This window comes from Lutra lutra, chromosome 17 (genome assembly GCF_902655055.1).
Source record: "Lutra lutra chromosome 17, mLutLut1.2, whole genome shotgun sequence".
Classification (NCBI taxonomy): Eukaryota; Metazoa; Chordata; class Mammalia; order Carnivora; family Mustelidae; genus Lutra; species Lutra lutra.
The window spans coordinates 43,850,062-43,866,234 of NC_062294.1; positions in this window are offsets into that span (position 1 = coordinate 43,850,062).

Genomic DNA, 16,173 nt, shown 5'->3' on the forward strand with positions numbered 1-16,173 from the left:
CTTAGCTGTACCTGTTATATAAACAACACTTTCTTTGCTTTCCTTGATTGCATATGTATTTAAAATTAAGGTGTATTGTGTCTAAAATACTACGTACCAACATAAGCTATTTTGTGAAAAAATTTGGCTTTATAATGTTAGTATTTACCACCAATGAATAACAACGTTAAATGTGATTTTATCATGCAGGTAATGATAACATAAATTTGCATTTATTTAGCTTTAACTTCTTTCCCCCTTAGTGTTTTCATGAAAGTCAGTGATTCTTAAACTTCAGTGTACATTAGAGTCACCAGAAGTGTTTGTTGCTTGAGCTTTACCTCCAGAACCACTGATTCAGTAAATCTGAAGTGGGAGCTGAGAATTTGTATTTCTGACAAGTTCCCAAGTGATGCCAGTGCTGCTGTGTCAGGGACCACACTTTTGAGAACTGATGATCTAAACCCTTTTATCTTCAGAACAACTCTGTTGAGTAGTATGCATATTCCGCCATATCTTAAAAAAAAAAAAAAAAAAAGTAAGTGACAAGCTTAGTGTGTTACATCTACTTAGTAGGAGAGCTGAGACTATAAAGCAAGTTACGTTTTTTTTATTATTTCAGTGTAATAAATCAGAGAGAAGGTTCTTAGAAACTTTCTGACAAATACTTGCTTACTGCCTGTTAACATGCTAGACATCAGATACATAATATCAAGAACATGCAGCTGCCCTTTTGAGATTTAACTCAAGTGCTTTTGTTGGGGGTGTGGAGTTGTTACATTTTTCATTTTGTGATAATGAAAATGCACTAGTAGGAAAGGAAAGTGGGATGTTTTCAAAACTACAGACATGGAGCATAAGATGTTGGGATCATAGGCATTGTGTTGAATGAAGGCCTGGATTTTATTAAATGCAGTGAGAATCAAAATGAGTATGGCAGTGATATGACTAACATTTAGACACTTGATCATTTGATGCTTTTGAAGAGTGGGTTGAAATGGGAATGTGTAGAGGCAGGGTGACCATTTTATTTTATTTTTAAAGATTTTATTTATTTATTTATTTGACAGATCACAAGTAGGCAGAGAGAGGAGGAAGCAGGCTCCCTGGACCCTGAGATCATGACCTGAGCCGAAGGCAGAGGCTTAACCCACTGAGCCACCCAGGCGCCCAGGGTGACCATTTTGGATTAGAATAATCACTGACACAAGGTGATTAGAGATTAGGACTGTGATGTTGCATTGAAGATAGAAATGAGTAATTCTGGGATTTTTTTTGGAGGTGAGCTGACAGGATTTACTGAGGTGCATGATAGCAGGAAGACATCAAGTACAATGCCAACTTTCTAAACTTATAACTGGCTAATTAAGGAACATTGGGGCTATGAAGAAGCATTTTGGAAGAGAAAAGAATTACGGGTACTAGGGGCACCTGGGTGGCTCAGTGGGTTAAAGCCTCTGCCTTCGGCTCAGGTCGTGATCCCAGGGTCCTGGGATCGAGCCCCGTATCGGGCTCTTTGCTCATCAGGGAGCCTGCTTCCTCCCCTCTCTCTCTCTCTCTCTCTCTGCCTGTCTCTCTGCCTACTTGTGATCTGTCAAATAAAATCTTAAAAAAAAAAAAAAGAATTATGGGTACTTTAGATTTGAAAAGCTTATTTGATACTATGTGGAAATGAGACCACTCACTAACTTCGGAATCAGAAGCTTTTAAATAGTGTTAGGTGATAGGCTAAGATCCCTCAGGGAAAGTATGTGTTTGAGAAAACAAGAAAGCTTAGTTTGAAGCCTTGGCACTCTGACATTTGGAAGCCATGTAGAAAACGGAAAAGTGGCCAATCTGTGTTAAGGAGAAAGGATATCTAGGGTTTGGTGTCTCAGAAGCTAAGAGAGCTAAGTGTGTGAAGATAATCATTCTGCTGATTGCTTCTACAAAATTGAGTAAGATGAGCACATGATGTTCTTTGGGTTTGGCAATATGTAGGCCATTGTAGACCCTTTGAAAAGCCTGTTTAGTGGACTACGGGGGTCCTAAACCAGACTGGAGTAGCATAGGATGAATTGATGAGTATGGATCTGCTGTCAGATCCTGCCTGGTTTTGGTGAAATCTGGGCCTGCCACTATTCTTGAGGCTTTCTGCAAGTTTTGTAATTTTTGTGCCTCAGTTCCTTTATCTCTAGTGCACATCATTTCATTCGATTGTGATTAAGTCACTTAAAGAAAATGGTAGTATTTGGTACATAATAAATGCTCAATAAATGTTTATCAGTATTAGACTGAGTTAAATAGTGAACAAAGATAGGAAGAGGTGACAGCAAGTATAGACTTCTTGAAATATCTTGCTGGAAGCCCAGAGTGAGTCAGCTTGAGGCGGATGTGAGATAAAGGAAGGTTTTGGTTTTTTATCTTTGGTTTTTTTTTTTTTTTTTAAAGATTTATTTATTTATTTATTTGACAGAGAGAGAGATCACAAGTAGACGGAGAGGAAGGCAGAGAGAGAGAGAGAGAGAGGGAAGCAGGCTTCCCGCCGAGCAGAGAGCCCGATGCAGGACTCGATCCCAGGACCCTGAGATCACGACCCGAGCCGAAGGCAGCGGCTCAACCCACTGAGCCACCCAGGCGCCCCCTTTGGTTTGTTTTTAAAGATAGAATATGTAGAGTATATTGCAAACTGATGGCAATGGCCCAGTAAGGTAACTTCAGGACAAAATACTTTGGAGGCTAAGAGAAGATGAGCTGTTGTGTAGATGACCCAGTTGGTGGTTGATAGGAACTGGCTTATTATTTTATCTGAACAGGAAGGAAGAGAGAATATAAGCATCAGTGCAAGCACGTCTGAAACTGGGGAGAATAAAAGGAGTTCTTATCTGATTAATTCTATTTTCTCAATGAACTGTCAGAGATAGAATGAAGCTGGGATTTGTAAAATAAAAGGAGGTATGTTATACTTAAGAGTTGAAGCATGCTCATGGGTCCCCAATAAAATGAAGGCTCTTAAAATTTTGCATTAAAAATCCCCTTTTCCAGGCGCCTGGGTGGCTCAGTGGGTTAAGCCGCTGCCTTCGGCTCAGATCATGATCTCAGGGTCCTGGGATCGAGTCCCGCATTGGGCTCTCTGCTCAGCAGGGAGCCTGCTTCCCTCTCTCTCTCTCTGCCTGCCTCTCTGTCTACTTGTGATCTCTCTCTGTCAAATAAATAAATAAATAAATCTTTAAAAAAAAATCCCCTTTTCCTCATCAAACTATCCTCATTTCATACATCCCTAAGATGCATCCAGTTTGAACTGCATAAAACCTACCAAGAACATAGTAATGATGACTTTTTCTCCAATGATTTCGGATGTTAACACATTTGAGAAACTTACTCAGATAACCTGCTAAGTGAAAGGGAATTATGAGAGTTCATCACTGAATGAAAGTTCTATATAATGAGAGTATTCTGCAGAACTAAGAGATAAAATGCAGACGGTTGGAGGAGCGAAATTTAGGGCAAATCTTCATTAGCTGTTTAGAATTATTTAACATGGAGCCAAGGTAGTTCTTGACACTGCTACATCAGGAATCTTTTTTTTTTTTAAGATTTTATTTATTTATTTGGCAGAGATCATAAGTAGGCAGAGGAGCAGGCAGAGAGAGAGGAGGAAGTAGGCTCCCTGCTGAGCTGAGAGCCTAATGAGGAACTAGATCCCAGGACCCTGAAATCATGACCTGAGCTGAAGGCAGAGGCTTTAACCCACTGAACCACCCAGGCGCCCCCTACATCAGGAATCTTGTAGAAAATAGGTTGATATGTGAAAACAAGAAAATATTAGAGACTAGACAAAATAAGCTAAGGGTTAAATATTTGTGCAAAAAATTTTCAACATAAATGTTTTAAGGAATAGTCACTATGCAACAATGGTAATGTCCATTTTGTGGAGTTAACAAAAGAACTAAAATTTTGAGAAGCTGGGGCACCTGGCTGACTCATTCATGTGACTTTTTTTTTTTTTTTTTTAAGATTAATTTGAGAGAGAGCAGGGGGAGGGCCAGAGGGAGGGAGAGAGAATTCTCAGGCAGATTCCCCTCTGAGTGTAGAGCCTGAAGCTGGGCTCAGCTTCAGGACCCTGAGATTATGACCTGAGCTGAAATCAAAGAGTCGATCCTTAAACCTACTTTGTCACCCAGGTGTCCTGATCATGTGACTCTTGATCTCAGGGTTGTGAGTGGGTGGATGTTGGGTGTAGAGTTTACTTAAGAATAAAATTAGGGGTGCCTGGGTGGCTAAGTTGGTTGAGAGCCTGACTTCAGCTTGGGTCATGATCCCAGAGTCCTAGGTTCAAGTCCTGCGTTGGGCTCCCTGTGCTTCTCCTTTTCTCTCTGCCCAACGCTTCCCTCGCCCTGCTCCTGCTCTATCTTTCTTTCTCAAATAAATAAAATCTTTTTTTTTTTTAAGATTTTATTTATTTATTTGACAGAGATCACAAGCAGATGGAGAGGCAGGCAGAGAAAGAGAGGGAAGCAGGCTCCCCGCTGAGCAGAGAGCCCGATGCGGGGCTCGATCCCAGGACCCTGAGATCATGACCCGAGCCGAAGGCAGCGGCTTAACCCACTGAGCCACCCAGGCACCCAATAAATAAAATCTTAATAAAAAAAAAATTCAAAGTGGGGCGCCTGGGTGGCTCAGTGGGTTAAGCCGCTGCCTTCGGCTCAGGTCATGATCTCAGGGTCCTGGGATCGAGCCCCGCATCGGGCTCTCTGCTCAGTGGGGAGCCTGCTTCCTCCTCTCTCTCTGCCTGCCTCTCTGCCTGCTTGTGATCTCTGTCTGTCAAATAAATAAATAAATAAAATCTTTAAAAAAAAAAAAATTCAAAGAGAGAGCCTGGGTGGCTAGTCAGTTAGGTGTCCGACTGGTTTTGGCTCAGGTCATGGTCTCAGCATTGTTAGATCCAGTCCCGTGTCAAGCTCTGTGCTCAGTGTGGATCCTACTTGAGATTTTCTCCTGCCCCCCAACTTCTTGTGCCATCTCTCTCTAAAATAAATAAAATCTTAAAAGGACACCTGGGTGTCTTAGTCATGTAAGCATCTGACACTTGATTTCAGCTCAGGTCTTAATCTCAAAGTCATGAATTCAAGCTCTGTGTTTGGCTCCATGCTGGGCATGCCTACTTAAAATTTTTTTTAATTTAATTTAAAAATAAAGTTTTGAGAAGCAAATTTTGTGAGCAGGTTATTAGGTTAAAGCATTTTAACATCCTTCTATTTCAAGAGAATGGCATATATACTGCTTTAAGTGTCCATGTTAAAGTAACCAGGGTAACCACTAAGAGAGGGAGAGGAAGCAGGGAAAGAGAACTTCTAAACTAGAAGAAAATGGGAGTGGGAACAGAACCAACCCAAAGAAAGGCAGGAATGTGGGAGGTGGGGAGGGGAAGGTAAGTAGAAACCACAATGAATACCTGAAATCCAAATGCATCATTAATCCCAATAAGTGTAAATGGGCTGAACTTTTCAGTTAGGATCAAAGATTGTGAAGGGGGGGGGGCGCGCCTGGGTGGCTCAGTGGGTTAAAGCCTCTGCCTTCGGCTCAGGTCATGATCCCAGGGTCCTGGGATAGAGCCCCACATCGGGCTCTCCGCTCAGCAGGGAGCCTGCTTCCTCCTCTCTCTCTGCCTGCCTCTCTGCCTACCTGTGATCTCTGTCAATTAAATAAATAAAATCTTTAAAAAAAAAAAAAGGAAAAAAGATTGTGAAAGGGTGGGGTTTTTGGTTTGGTTTGGTTTGGTTTTGGTTTTTTGCTTAAAGCAGCTACTTAACAGAGTCCCATCTAAAAAGAGAAGGACACAGGTGAAAAATACAGAAGAAGGTGTACTAGGCACATAGCATAAAAGAACAAAACAGTCTTTCAAACACATCAATAGAGATAATGTTATAGAGAATGGAAAAAATTTGAATTCACAAGGAGGGTAAAATAAATGATTCTAATCTTGGTTTTTGTTTATTGTTTTTTGTTTTCCTTTGGAGGCAGTGCAAGCCGCAGGGGGGTAGGGGTGATGGGGAGAAGGTGGGAGGGGGGAACAGAGGGAGAGAGAATCCCAAGCAGGCAAAGCCCAATGTGGGGCTTGGTTTCATAACCCTGGCATCATGACCTGAGCTGAAATCAAGAATCAGTAGCTTAACTAAGAATCAGCTTAACCAGCTGAGCCACCCAAGCACCTCTAATGTATGCTCTTCAAGTAAAGCGAACTACGCAAATTTGACAAATACACCAGATGTACTTTTTTAAGATTTTATTTATTTGAGAGGGAGAGAGAGAGAGAGCGAGCACATACATGAGCAGGGGGAGGAAGAAGCAGACTCTCCACCGAGCAGGGAGCTCAACATGGGTCTTGAATCCAGGACCCTGGGATCATGATCTGAACTGAAGGCATATGTTTAACCAACTGAGCCCCCCAGACGCCCTTTTACCAGATATTTTAAAACAGGAGCAAATCCAATTCAGTTTAAACTCATGATCATTCCTATCATTTTAAAATTACTTATTCTTGGGGTGTCTGGGTGGCTCAGTGGGTTAAGGCCTCTGCCTTTGGCTCAGGTCATGGTACCGGGGTCCTGGGATTGAGCCCCGCGTCGGGCTCTCTGCTTGGTGGGGAGCCTGCTTCCTCCTCTCTCTCTCTCCCTGCCTCTCTGCCTACTTGTGATCTCTGTCCAAAAAAAAAAAAGTCTTTAAAATTCCTTATTCTTTAGTGTCTAAAAAGAAGAGATAGAGGTAGGTCTTTGGAAGAGATCGGTGTTGGTTCCCAAATTGTGTCAAGGCACTGACCTGGCATTTTTACTCAGTTTCCTCACCTATCAATTAGGGATAAACCATTCAGACCTGGCCTTCTAATTGGGCTGTGTGTAAGTTGGAAGACTTAGACTGGTTTTGAGAACTTTTCACGTAATGTACCTTCAGGCAGGACTATCTCTTGTTTCTTTCTTTCTCCTAACTCAGGAGTGCCAAAGATGCAGAGAGTGGGGTGGGAAAGCCACATGCACATACCTTTTATTGCCCTCAGGTCACTTATTCCACTGCTCTTACATGTTTTTACAGTGTAGTAAAAATGGGCAATTGCCTACAGTATGGTAGGGAAACCAATAATACAAGATCTGAAATAACCATTTCTATGCAAGGTACACTTTCTGAGCATACTCAGATTAAAATAAGGGTGGTTAGCACATATTAAGAGAGATAATCCTGAGTAGCTAGATTAGTTTGGGTGTTTTTGTTTTTTTTAACTTCCCCCACATTTTAATTTTTTTTTGAAGATTTTATTTCTCAGCACAAGCAGAGGGAGTGACAGACAATGGGAGACGCAGGCTCCCTGCTGAACAGGGAGTCCAGTGCAGGATTCGATCCCAGGACCCTTGGATCATTACCTGAGCCGAAGGCAAATGCTTAACCTACTAAGCCACCCAGGTGTCCCTCCCCAACCCCCATTTAAAAAAAAAATGTACATATGTGGGCGCCTGGGTGGCTCAGTGGGTTAAAGCCTCTGCCTTCCGCTCAGGTCATGATCCCAGCATCCTGGGATCTAGCCCCACATCCGGCTCTCTGCTCAACAGGGAGCCTGCTTCCCCTCCCTCTCTCTCTCTGCCTGCCTCACTGCCTACTTGTGATCTGTGTCTGTCAAATAAATAAATTTTAAAAATGTACATGTGTAATAAAAGTCCATTTATTGAGTTCCTTGTAGAATTCTTGTTTGGCCAACTTGGCGTTCTACTGGAATAAGTTTGGTACTTTTTAAGCTTTCAAATCTGATTACGTAAATGGAACTGATATATAATTTCCCTTTTTAACTTACGTTTGTAATCCATGTGATATGTTCTCATTTTTCACTGTTCTTTACCACTGTGAAAATACATGTTAGAAGAGGATTGGCCAATTGGGCAAGTTTTCCATGCAGATGATGATGAACTAAAGATAGAGGAAATTTAAAAAAACGTATGTAAAGGTTTTCAGTGAATGAGGAGTGTTTGTATTCTAGGGCTGCCAGAGCAAAATACCACAAAATTTAAAAGAAGCCATCAAGTTTGTGGTATTTTGCTATTCTCTCCCCATTCTGGAGGCTAGACGTTCAAAAGCAGTAGGTGTGATCTGGGCCATGCTCGCTCTAGAGGCTGTAGGGAAGAATGCTTCCTTGCTTCTTGTGGCCCCCTTGTGGCATTCCTGGTTTTGTGGTTGCATGGTCCCCTTCCCCTTGTCTCCTCTGTGTCTGCATACCGCTCTCTTTCTAAGGACATGAATTATTGGATTTAGGGCTTATCCAGATGCAGTATGATCTCAACTTTACTGCATTTGCAAAGACCCTGTTTCCAAATAAAGTCACTTTCATGGATACTAGAGTTAGTTAGGACTTAAATACAGCTTTTTGGAGACGTAATCCAACCCACAACCTGGAAACCAGGAAAACTAACTGAAACAGCAGTTTCTGTGAAAATAAGCTTAGATACAGAAGTTCTTAAAATTGCCAGCATAAGTTTGAGTAAATCTAGCTGGAAGGCACTAGTTTCTTTAAAAAAAGAATTTTTTTTTTGATCCTTGAATTTTTCCTCAAATCTATATTCCCAGAATGAGTTTTGAACATTACAGTATTTCAAAATATAGGAAGGGGTATTACCATAGGACATAGCTCTCACTGAAGGAATTCCATTGTGAGGATGAGGGATACAAATGTGTAAGCAACAAAACAGTGATATCTGGGATCCATAGGATGTGAGGCATGGAGAATGAGCAACATCAACTCTAGTGGACGACAGGGGAAGAGAAATCCTTGGGCAAAGTGTGGCTAAGTTAAGGCAAAAAGTGGAGCTAGACCTTTTAGTGTTGAGGTTTAGCACATATGCAATGTTTGCATTATGGTTGGCAATTTTAAGAGCAAAATGAAATGACAGGCCCAGACAGAAGTAGAGGGGAAATGTGAGTTAGGATGGTTGACCCCAGTGGCTATGCTGACAGGTCTGAAAAGTGGGGCTGTGGGGTCTTCACAGTTCTGTTTGGTTGGCTTTCTTATGTAAGGTCTCTGAACCACTGCAGACAGTCACATCCATCTTTTTTACCTGGAACCAGAACCAGTTTTGATTTTTCCTAACTTCTTTTAAATGTAAATGGTTAAATGTCTGGTTGTCTGGGTTACTGAGGTAATTGATGGAGTTGTGCCAGACACATAATCTAGGAAGGAAAGGGCAGAAGAGCTAAGTTGTCATTTTTAAAGATTTTATTTATTTGGCAGAGAGAGACACAGTGAGAGAGGAAACACAAGCAGGGAGAGTGGGAGAGGGAGAAGCAGGCCTCCTGCCCAGCAGAGAGCCCGATGGAGGGCTCGATCTCAGGACCCGTTGTTGTTGTTTTTTAATATTTATTTATTTTAGGGGCACCTGGGTGGCTCAGTCATTAGGTGTCTGCCTTCAGCTTGGGTCATGATCCTGGTGTCCTGGGATTGACCCCCACCCAGATCGGGCTCCCTGCTAAGCCGGAAGCTTCCTCCCTCTCCTACTCCCCCTGCTTGTGTTCTCTCTCTCACTGTCTCTCTCTCTCTGTCAGATAAATAGATAAAATCTTTTTTTTTTTTAAAGATTTTTTAAATTTATTTATTTGACAGACAGAGATCACAAGTAGGCAGAGAGGCAGGCAGAGAGAGAGGAAGGGAAGCAGGCTCCCTGCCGAGCAGAGAGTCCGACTCGGGACTCAATCCCAGGACCCTGAGATCATGACCTGAGCCGAAGGCAGCGGCCCAACCCACTGAGCCACCCAGGCGCCCGATAAAATCTTTTTTTAAGAAAGATTTTTTTATTTTAGACTACTCGAGCTGGGGGGAAGAGCAGACGGGGTGGGGAAGCAGACTCCCCACTGAGCATGGAGCACAGAGCCCCTCAGGGGGCCTTATCCCAGGACCCTGATCTCATGACCTGCAGCAAAACCAAGAGTCAGATACTTAACTGACTGAGCCACCCAGGTTTCCCTCGAAGTTTTTAAGATGGTAGAGCCATATAGGATGTGGTCATTGGTAAATGCAATCTCCATGTATCTCCCAGAGAAATGTAAAAACCAAATGGCTTTGGTTATCTCATTGCCATACAAAGAATAAATGTTTTCTTTTTTTTTTAATTTTTTTTTAGAATAAATGTTTATAATTCTTCAATTTTTTTTTTTTAAGATTTTATTTATTTGTCAGAGAGCACAAGCAGGGGAAGTGGCAGGCAGGCAGAGAAGCAGGCTCCCCGCCGAGCAAGGAGCCTGATGCAAGACTTGATGCCAGGACCCTTGAATCATGACCTGAGCCGAAGGCAGATGTTTAACCAACAGAACCACCCAGCTATCCCTAATTCTTCAATTCTTATCAAGAGCAGTCTGAATTCCTTATATCAATATTCAGGTTCTTTCACGTTTTGTTCACTCTCTACTTTTCTAGTTTTACTTAGCACAATTTAAAGCATGTGCTTTATATATTAACTAAAAGTAGGTTGCTGATGGTCCCAGATCTTGCTTTGCACTTTTCCAGATTACCGACTTTTCTTATACCCTTTCCTCTGCTTGGAATGTCCATCCACTATAATTCTTAATTACCAGCTCTGAAAATGTATTCATCATCAAAGGTAGAGTTGAGCCTTTACTATTCCTGCCTTTGTACACTTAGACATCATAGGTTTCTGAATAGTAACTACCAGTAATTGAGTCTTTTTTCTTTAATCAGTAATTGAGTCTTTAATATTTGCCAACCACTGTTCTAAAAATTTACAATGTATCAAGTCTATGAAGTGTGGTCACTCGTTTCCATTTTACAGATGAGGAAATAGGAATTTACATAGCTAGTAATTAACCATTAGTTCTTTTTTATTTTTTTAAGTTTTATTTATTTATTTGAGAGAGAGAATTAAAGGGGAGAGGTCAGAGGGAGAAGCAGACTACCTGCCAAGCAGGGAACCCAATGTGGGACTTGATCCCGGGACTCCAGGATCATGACCTGAGCCGAAGGCAGTATTTTAATCAACTGAGCCACCCAGGCGCCCAAACCATTAGTTCTTTTTATTTTTTATTTATTTATTTATTTATTTTTTTAGAGAGAAATCACAAGTAAGCAGAGAGGCAGGCAGAGAGAGAGGAGGAAGCAGGCTCCCTGCTGAGCAGAAAGCCCGATGTGGGGCTCGAACCCAGGACCTGGGATCATGACCTGAGCCGAAGGCAGCGGCTTAACCCACTGAGCCACCCAGGCGCCCCTCCATTAGTTCTTTTTAAAAAATTTTTAAAATGTTTTATTTATTTATTTGACAGAGACAACAAGAAAGGGAACACAGGCAGGGGAAGCTGGAGAGGGAGAAGCAGGCTTCCTGCCAACCAGGGAGCCTGATGTGGGGCTCAATCCCAGTGTCCTGGGTTCATGACCTGAGCCGAAGGCAGATGCTTAATGACTGAGCCACCCAGGCACACCTAACCATTAGTTCTTAAACCATTATTGTAATAGAGCATCTTTAGACATGAAAGGGAAGCTCAAGGCTATTCCAACCCCTTTGTTTTATTTTTTTCCAACCCCTTTATTTTATAAGTGAACAAACTGGGCACCTGGGTGTCTCAGTGGGTTAAAGCCTCTGCCTTTGGTTCAGGTCATAATCCCAGGGTCCTGAGATAGTGGCCTGCATCAGGCTCTCTCAGCAGGGAGGCTGCTTCCCCTTCCTCTCTCTGCCTGCCTCTCTGCCCACTTGTGATCTCTCTCTCTCTCTGTCAAATAAATAAAATCTTAAAAAAAAAAAGTTGAACAAACTGAGACCAATAAAATGAAGCAATCTGACTGAAGAACTATAATTAGCATAAAGGATAGTCAGAGACCAAATCAGCTTAACAGCTTGATAAGTTATCACAAGACCAAGAAAAGTGACATTGAAATTATGAAAGGGAAAAATATAAGAACAGACCTAGGATATCCTCTACAATAGACATTTAAAAGGTCAAGAAAAGGACAGATGCACAAGGTGGAAGTAATTATTGAAGCACAAAAGGAAGATTCCCTGCCTCGGGGAGGATCGAGTAGAGGTACTTTCCCTATTTCTCCTAAATTCAAATAAAAACCCTGGATGTTTACAGAAAACAAACATAAGATTTTGAAAGTGGAAAGAAGACGACACAGGGTTGGGACCATAGCATTTAAGGAATAACATGGTGGTGAGATTCTTGGTTTTTTTTTTTTTTTTTTTTTTTTTTTTTTGGTGTTTTTATTTGTTTTTGCCTCCTATGTCCCACACTTGGAGCTGAAGAAGCTGCCAACTCTGAAATGCCTATTGGTAGAGACATAGTAAAAAAGCCCCAGAAAAAGCCTGCTTTCTAACCAAAGAACAAGGAAAGCAGCAGCTTAGTAAGACAGGAAACTTTTATATAGTGACCGTTTTACTCTAGGAAAACACCGCAGGAAAAAATAGACTCTGCCTATAGCAGCAAGCACTGCATGGGTAGTGTAGATTTCCACGCTTGCCAGGCTATAAAAAGGTACTCCAACCCTACCTTCCCTTCACGGAGGTGGTGTTAGAAAAGGATACAACCCACACCGCGTGTGAGACTGTACCCCTCCCTTCTGTGGTGTCAGTGTAAACCATTTGGACAGGTGAAACTTCTACCCCCCACACAGCAGTAATTGAGGTACCCACACTCAATCTTCCTACTGGGTCATGTCAGAGAGGCCTATAGGGAAGTCAGGAGTTTCACCACTGCCCAGTGTTAATGAGGCCACACACATCACTATAGTGTCAGTAGAGACCACCTGGGAACCAGTAATGATGCAGTCCAATTTGTCCCAGCCAGGGAGGCTACCAGTGGATGCCTAATGGGGAGCTGGAACCTTGATCCCTGTTCAGCCATAACTAGGAGGTCTGCCCCTTCTCAGGTATCAAAGAAACCTGAGTGGAGAATCTGGACTTCTACCCACATTTGGCAGAGATGTGGTATCCGCTCTTTCAGCCATAACCATGTCAGAGGAAGCCAGCTAAAACTGAAAGTTTTTTTTTTTAAGATTTTTTTTTTTTTTTTTTTAAATTTGACAGAGAGATCACAAGTAGGCAGAGAGGCAGGCAGAGAGAGAGAGGAAGGGAAGCAGGCTCCCTGCTGAGCAGAGAGCCCGATGCGGGGCTTGATCTCAGGACCCTGGGATCATGACCTGAGCTGAAGGCAGAGGCTTTAACCCACTGAGCCACCCAGGTGCCCCTCTGACAAAGCTTTTAAAGCAGCCATTATTAATAGGCCCTAATTAGCAATTACAAAAACACTTGAAACAAATGAAAGACAGAAAGTAAATTTCAGCAAGAAATGGAAGACATAAAGAGAACTAAATGGAGATTTTAGAATTGAAACATACAATAAATAATATTAAAAAAAGAAAACAGTGAATGGGCTCAACAGCAGTATGGAAGGTACAGAGGAAAGATTTATTAAATTTTTTTTAAGATTCATTAAATTTGAAGACAGATTATTCAGTCTGACAACAGAAACTAGATTGAAAACAAGACCTCAGATAAACAAAATAGAGCCTTAGAGACCTGTGAGATTATAAGAAAAAAATATAATATTCCTGTCACAAGAGTCCCACAGAAGGAGAAAAAGAAGGTAGGGCTAAATAAGTAGCTGAAAAAATAATGGCTGAAAAATCCCCAAATATGGCAAAAGACATCTATAACCTACAGATTCAAGAAGCTGAGCAAAACCCAAACAGTTAAAAAAAAACGAAAGAAAGAAAGAAAAGAAAGAAATCCAAGCCAAGACACATTATAATCAAATTTCTGGAAGCTAAATATAAAGAAAAAAATCTTGAAAGCAGCGAGAGAAATGACACCTTACTTATAGAAGGAAAACAATTTGAATGACAGCAGGTATCTCACCAGAGATCAGGGAGAAAATGGCACAACATTTTTCAAACGACGAAAGAAAAAACTGTTCAACCCAGAGTTTATCGAGGTTAGATTTTAGCAGCAGCAGTGAGCCACAGATCCCGGTTGGCCATGAGGGTAATCGACCAATTCACTTGAAACTATTCCATACCTATACGACCATTCTGTTTTTCAGTTTCAGGACAGTATTCAACAAATTATGAGATATTCAACATGTTATAAAAATAGGCTTGTGTTGGGGCACCTGGGTGGCTCAGTGGGTTAAAGCCTCTGCCTCTTGGGTCATGATCTCGGGGTCCTGGGATTGAGTTCTGCATCCGGCTCTCTGCTTGGCGGGGAGCCTGCTTCCCCCTCTCTCGGCCTGCCTCTCTGCCTATTTGTGATCTCTCTCTCTGTCAAATAAATAAAATCTTAAAAAAAAAAAAGGCTTGTGTTTTGATTATTTTGCCTAAGTGTAATTGTTCTGAGCATCTTTAAGGTAGGCTAAGCCAAGCTGTGATGTTTGATAAGGTTATGTGTATTAAATGCATTTTTGCCTAATGATGTTTTCAATTTACGATGAGATTACCTGAATGTAAACCCATCACAAGTCAAGGAAGATCTGTATAGGTATCTAAGTTCTCCCAGTCCATGTAGAGTTGAGATTTTACTACTTAAGTAAAATGTAAGCTTCACAACCATAAAGTCCTTTTAAAATCTTCTCTAGGGGCACCTGGGTGGCTCAGTGGGTTAAAGCCTCTACCTTCGGCTCAGCTCATGATCTGAGGATCATCTCGGGATCGAGCCCCGCATCAGGCTCTCTGCTCAGCGGGGAGCCTGCTCTCCCCACTTCTCTGCCTGCCTCTCTGCCTACTTGTGATCTCCCTCTGTCAAATAAATGAATAAAATCTTTAAATAAATAAAATAAAATCTTCTCTATGTTTAATGTTATACCTATATACACTGACAACTCTTAAAGGGATGAATAATGTTTTTTTTTTTTAAGAAGACTTTATTTATCCATTTGAGAGAGCGCATGAGAGGGGAGAAGGTCAAAGGGAGAAACAGACTCCCCGTGGAGATGGGAGTCTGATGCAGTACTTGATCCTGAGCGGAAGGGAGTCTTTTAACCAACTGAGCCACCCACGTGCCCAAAGGATGAATGATGTTTTTATATTTATCCTAACATGTACCAATCTTGTTAGTCATCTTTTTTTTTATTATTAACATATAATGTATTATTTGCCCTAATGGTATGGTCATCTTTTATTTCTTAAGTTCCAAGTTTCCCATTTATTTTTCTTCATCCTGATGAACATGAGCATTTCCTTCAAAGTAGGAATATTGGGAATGAATTCTCTTCCTTTTCCTTCCAAGAAGAAAATTCACCAAAGATATTCTCCAAGAACATCTTTATTTCACCTTAATTCCTAAAGGATATTTCCACTGTATAGAGAATTAATGATTGGCAGTTCTTTTTTAAAATATTTATTTATTTGAAAGGGGTGGGGAGAGGCAGAGGGAGAGAAAGAGAGTGAATATCAATCAGACTCCCTGCTGCGTGCAGAGCCTGAAGCAGGGCTTGATCTCAGAACCCTTGAGATCATGACCCAGGAGATGAGCCAAAATCACCAATCAGACACTTAACCAACTGAGCCACCCAGGTGCCCAATGGGCAGTTCTTTTTTAATTTTAATTTTATTTTATTTAAGATTTTTTATTTGAGAGAGAGCACAAATGGGAGCAGCAGAAGAAGAGGGAGAAGTAGACAGGGAGCATGACCTAGGGCCTCATCCTGGGACCCTGAGATCATGACCTTAGTGAAAGGCAGATGCTTGACCAACTGAGCCACCCAGGAGTCCCCTGGCAGTTCTTTTTTAATATCACTTTCAGAATATTGTTTCCTTGCCTTCTGGGCTCTATTTTTTTTTTTTCTTATGAGAAGTTCACAACAGTTTGATTTATTGCTCCCCTACATACACTGTGCTATTCTTGTCTGACTGCTTTCAGTTTTTTTTCCAATGCCTTTATTTTTTTCAATGCCATATTATAGTTACAATATGGCTGGATATGATTTTCTTTGAATTTAGTTGTTTGTCAAGAAAATTACCTTGAGGGGTGCCTGGGTGGCTCAGTCAGTTAAACGTATGCCTTCAGCTCAGGTTATGATCTCAGGCTCCTGGAATCCTCTGGTGGGCTCCCTGCTGGGTGGGGAGCCTGCTTTCCCCTGTCCTTCTGCCCCTCCCCCCACTCGTGTTCTCTCTCTCAAATATATAAAAGCTTTATAAAAAATTACCTTGAGGGGCGCCTGAGTGGCTCAGTGGGTTAAGCC